At 50.2% G+C, this 5,730-nt stretch overlaps 1 protein-coding gene across 2 annotated transcripts in view; it reads right to left on the bottom strand.

The window, feature by feature from the left end:
- Positions 1–5,644, bottom strand: part of SH3BP4 (SH3 domain binding protein 4) — a 35,032-nt gene extending 29,388 nt beyond the window's left edge. The window contains exon 1 of one of the 2 annotated variants that reach the window (XM_026852348.1): positions 5,294–5,644. The gene's annotated coding sequence lies outside the window, so the exon portion shown is untranslated. Of the gene's footprint in view, positions 1–1,011; positions 1,191–5,293 lie in introns of those variants that run through there. The other variant, XM_026852347.1, reaches the window with a different exon arrangement.
- Positions 5,645–5,730: the final 86 nt, after the last annotated feature.

Genomic DNA, 5,730 nt, shown 5'->3' with positions numbered 1-5,730 from the left:
AGAATCTGATGGCAGGTTTTCAATGCGGCAGCCAGGATGCAAGGGGCTGGGGAGGGAGGCTGGTGAGGGGGGAAAGAAAGCGAGGAAATGCCACAGAGGTGAGGACGCTTTTTCTGGCCGGGGGAAGGCTTGTTTTGTTTCCCTCCCTCCAGCTAGCTGCCATTTTCCGGAAGCGGGATCAGTTACAAAAAAATAAAAAGTTTCTCTTTGTTTAATTATAGCTGCGGTAGCCCTTGCACCAAGGGACCCAGCGTTCCCCCTGGCTGCTCTGGGAACGGATGTGAGCGAAGACTACAGCACAGCAGCAGGGAATAATGCAGGACTTAAAGCCTGAACATCTCCCACAAAGACACAACCCAAGCTGAAACAGATTAACTTTACTCCCAGAGGCATGTGAGACCTGGGAGATTTTGGTCTCAGTTCCCTGTGCCACCACCACACAGGTTATTCAAATTCCTGCTATTTTTGCTTTTTTCCTCCACCCTTTACCTGGTGTATTTTCTAGATGGACAACTCAAACACCTTTTCTCACCACACCGAACAGATGCTCCAGTCAGCCCTGGCACTTGCCTAAGCCACGTCTGCACCGACACCAACCTGCAGCCGAGAGGCCCAACCGAACCCACCCATGGACTTACTCCCAATTCAAACCCCCTAACTCAATGTAACACAGCTCGTGCTCCCCCCGCAAGCCCCCACACTTTGCTGGTGCAATGCCATCGGGCTGGCAGGTCACCATCGCAGAGGACAGTCACAACCAGCAATGACCCCTGCCTTGCTTTTCCCCACTGACTGAGCCAGAGACGCACCATTGTTCAACTCCAAAAAAGCCTTTTCTGTTCCTAAGGAAACAGCCAGCGTCATTCAAACGAGGCCACACACCATGCAAACGCCTTCCCCCAAAAAAGACAGATTCACCCCCAGAGAGCAAACCGGGGAGACAGAAGCGATAGCTTTGCACAGGGCTCATTTGCAGCACAGGATGAGCAACCCAGTCTAACAGCTACATACCACAGCTACGTCTCTTTGCTGTGTCAAAAGGGTGTTTTCTGGAGTCAGCTAGAAAACATCTGGTTTTGCTTCATGGCAATGATCTCCCCTCTTGAAAATGATGGGATGCTTACTCTGGGCAACTCTCCTGCAGGGCAGGAGGGGGCAGAGGAAGCAACTTCAGAGCCTGCAGAGAAGTGTAAAAAGGAAAGGCTTTCACCTTATTATTATTATTATTGCAGCTTTTCCCCCTGTCATTTAACAGGACAGCAAACCAGACATGCATTACCATCCCTCCACTTTGCACAAAAGCACCCAGAAGAAACACAGGAGAGATTTAAAAAAAAAAAAAAAAAAAAAAAAAGAAAAAAAGACTCAGCCACCTTCCACCTTCAACTTTTAATATATACAGGTTTGAGGCTACGAAGTTGCTCTCACATCCATCACCCGCACATGCAGACAGCATGCGTGAGCCGAGCAGTCGCTGACAAAGAGGAGATGGGATGCAACGTGCACCGCCTTCCTGCTGATGGGTCTGAAGCAACATCTCATTCAGGTGGAGCAGGAGCACCTCTTCACCTAGGAGCATGCAGGAACACTTAGCCCTAGGACCTGCAATTCATTTTTCCCTATCAGTAATGAGAGCGTTACGCTCCCCAGAAGCCCGTTGATGTGCCAGCTGGGATTGACTATCTCTCGGCACGAAAAATATTACACAAATTCAAACAAAATCAGCAGGTTCAAAATAGAAATCGTGTGTGTGTGTGTGTGTGTGTGTGTCCACCAAAAATTGGGATTTAAAGACAGTAGACACTGCTTGTGGGACACCAGTGATTTCTTAAAATAATAAAAAAATTAATAATAACAAAAAGAATCCATGCAACCCACCCACCCAACAGAGGGAAATAATGTGAGCCCAAGGACAGGATGAAAGAAAGTTTTACAGTCAGCTCTTTGACCCATCGAAAACCACCCTGGAAACATTGTCAACGTGCACAGGGGAACGTGGCTGCCTGCTGGACCTGCAAACCACCCAGAGCAGCAAAGGGATTTCATGTGCTCCTCCATTTTCCTGTTGCTGTGAGCCATCAGTATACACCCCTCTCCATACTCACAGGCTTTTCTTTACAAGCCCAAGGGAGCAAAAGTACACTAAAATCACTTGACTCCAAGAGCCGCTGGGAGACATTAAGGATCCCAGGCTGCAATGTGGACCATGGGAGGGGATCGATGCCACAGGTATCCTCAGAAATGGCTCAGCGTGGCTCTGTGTATGTTTTTGGCGTTACTGAACTCAGACATCACTTGAGTGTTCAGTGAAAACTAGACGGGACCATCTGACCTGCTGGGAGCAAGTCTCTCCACCTTGTTTAGAAAGCAAAGTCTCTGTGCTGAAAGGAAAGGGGTTTTGTCAGGACATGCATGTGCCCACTGGAGGATCTGCTGGATCTGCTCCCATGAGCCAAAGTTACAGGTCCTGCAAGTGCTTTCTCCTTTTTTATTTTTAAAAAACAAACATTATTTATGGCCACAAAGTGAGCTCAGGCTGCAATTTGCACTTTTGAATTTAATAAACCCCGTAGCTTTGTAATTAAGAAGCAAGGCTGCCCTTGCATCCCCATACCAACCCTTCAGGTCCTTTAGGGAGAGAAATCGGACCCATCCTCTTCACAAGGAGCAACCCCTCCCACTGCTCCCCAGCACACCCCGGGGCTTCACTGCCCCTCTGGGCTCTGCTTCCAAGTCACATCCACGGCGGGCGGCAGATTTTTCCCCTGTGCCAGCTGCAAGAGGTCTGCGTGCTCCCTGCCCCAGCCAAGGCTGGCACGGTGCTTTTGACGTCCTCTAACAATGACAGCCCTGTGCCCAAACGCTGGCCCCTTGGCAGGGTTAATGCAGGGATTGTTTATGCCCTGCTTGCAATAAGTGAACAAAAGTGAAGCATCCTCCACTCGCACGGGCACCGCGAGTGCACTCTAATGCTGGAGTTTAGGTCCCACATGAAAACAACAGGGGACTCATTTTCTGCTTTTTAAGCTGAAATCTAATTCTGCAAATTTTAGGGAGCGCTCTGGATGGGTCTATCAGCTGGCACTGACAACAGAGATGCCTCCCGTACAACAGCAGGGCATCTTCCAGAGGGCAGGGCACCCCAGGCAGCACCCCGATGTGCAGCCCCACATTGCTCTTGATAAACATCTTGCTGCAGCCATCATCTCCCACCCCAGGCTGTTCCTGCAAGCCTACATAAAATTCCCTGAAATGAACCCACCAGCCTGGCACCGGGCCTGGGGCGTTACTGCAACGCAAGGAGCAAGCTCTCCATTTGGCATCCACGGTGACACACTCACGATGCTACTGAAGCCACCTATAAACCTGACATTTGCCTCTATCCCATCACCTCCAGGAGTTCCCATCCAAGCAACTTTTAAGAGCAGACCAGACCGAAAAGCCCTGCAAGGCCAAAGCACCTAAGAACATTTCACTGCAGTGTATATATTCCACTTAATAAACACAAATACATTTTCCAGCCCCTCTTTCAAACCTGGCTTGTCGCTCGCCACTAGGGGAAGTCAACATCTGGCTATAAATCTCCTCCAAGAGTTGCCATCCACAGCTAACGTTCAAGACACCCAGCCCTCCACCACCATGGACACCCCTCCATGATGCCTGAACACCCAAGCGAGGGCCACCCTCAGTTGAGCAGTGCTAGCCCTGCCAACCCAAAGCACACCCTTTGCAGGGACAGCAAACCTCCAAGCTGCTGGAAACCCATCCCACCTCCTCAGCATCTCCTGGGGAACCTCTGGGGCAGTCTGCAAAGCTCAGGTGTTTTCAGAATGAATTTTGGAAAGGAAAGAAAAGGCAGGTGCCAAACCTAAGGTCGAGAGACTCAGAGGTGAGGTTATTTGCATTCATTTCTGTTTCAGCTGCTGTCAGAAATCCACCCACCAGACCAGAAGGCAATGCAACTTTCAGACCTCTTGAAAATAAGAAGTATAAGGAGGATGCAAATTCCCCTTCATGTCCTGACCTCTACAGCTGCTAGCTCCCTTTGTGCAGACAGGCTTCTGTGATGAAAAGCTTCTTGCTGTATTTAAATGTTTTTCTCATTTAAAAAAATGCAGTGTCTAAACCACCTCCTTAACATAGATACAAGCTCTTCTGAACAACCCCACCAGGCTAAAATAAATATTTTGCTTCGCAAATAGTTTTCCTCTCATTAAAATGAAAACATAATTAGGATGTCAAGCACAGAGGCAAGCAACGGCTGCAATCACTCCACACAGCACCGAGCTGCTCAGGCTTTATTTGATTAAAAGTAACGATGCTGCTATTTTTGAAAAGCACACTCTCATCCACAGCCCGACCGGAGTTATTTTGTAAATATATATATGTAAATGGAAAACTGGCATCTTTGCCAGAAAAAAATCCCCACCCGGGAGGACGTGCACTCAACGGAGACTACAGGTCCATGACATGGGCCACCAGCGAGCATCGTGGGCAACCGCATCCCCTCGCCGCTCACGGCCAGGGGGTTAAAGCTCACTGAAGGAGCAAGCAACTAACCACTGGAAAGGGTGAGAGAAAAGAGAGAAAAGGACAGAAAAGGTGCTCCCAGAGATGATATACAAGGGCACCCATGCAAGGTCTGGTATCGACACTGCTGCACATGACCAAAAACCTGGACAAGACACAAATTTTTAGAGCTATAAGACATCCCAGGCAGACACTATTCCCAGTATCAGCGTTTTTTCTTGGTTTTAAGCAAATCTAAGCATCCTGTTGCTGCAGCTGGGCACTAGGAAACAAAGGATGAGTCCTTCTTCCAGAGTGGAAGGGGACGTTTCACTATCTAGACACAGATGTCAACACAACACGCATCCCTCTCCAACTTCTACTCAAGCTGCCGCTCTGCTCGTTAACAGCCATAACTTAATTACTGCAAATCGGTCGGCTGGAGGGGAGGTGATGGGCATTACACGTGCTTCCTCAGCATTCCCCCTGCCAGAACAGGAACGCTGCCCTAGGCAATTACATGCTCTTGCATCCCACACCCTTTTACCCCTCTGGGTCTGTAACAGGCTTCGATGCAACGCAGCCAACTCCAGGCAGAGGCACACAACCACGTCACGGTGACCACCATCCCCTTTCATCCCAAAGTTGCTCAGTCTAAGTACCGCTGAGCTGCCCTTGGGGCTGAGGTGTTTACTCCTGAGCAAAAAACCCACACGGGGACTCCAGTACCTTCAGCCCTAGGCTGTAAGACATCAACACCAATTCGCGTCTCACCGTTACACACCTTCTGCACGAGTCCACCTCTCCTGCCCAACGCTGTCCTGCAAAAAACCCCGCTGCAGCACCGGCCATAATCCCAGCCTTCAACAGCATCCCCTGCTCGCAAAACAAACACCCCCGGGCAGCCAGCACCGAGCAGAAAGGTCAGTGACCCCATGACATCGGTGAGTCCCGGCTGATCAAACCCTCCTAGAAAATAAACGCCAGGCACAGCCACCGCAACGCTGTTAAAAAACAGCCCCAAACTCCCAGGGAACGGCCCACTCGTGGCCGATGAGATAAGAAAGGAAAGAAAAGCTAGCCCAGCCTCCTCCGGCCTCAGCTGGACATCACCGCAAGTTTACGGGCCAACCACATCAGGAAACACTTGCGCCTCGTCCCCGGAGAGCGCCCGCCGCACACGAAGCCCCCGGGTGTGCCAAAGGGGCAGGGGGGGGGGGG

The sequence above is a fragment of the Athene cunicularia genome, assembly GCF_003259725.1.
Source record: "Athene cunicularia isolate RWA chromosome 7 unlocalized genomic scaffold, athCun1 chr7_part1, whole genome shotgun sequence".
NCBI lineage: Eukaryota > Metazoa > Chordata > Aves > Strigiformes > Strigidae > Athene > Athene cunicularia.
The sequence above is the reverse complement of the archived record's forward strand: the minus strand, read 5'-3'. Positions and strand labels throughout refer to the sequence as shown.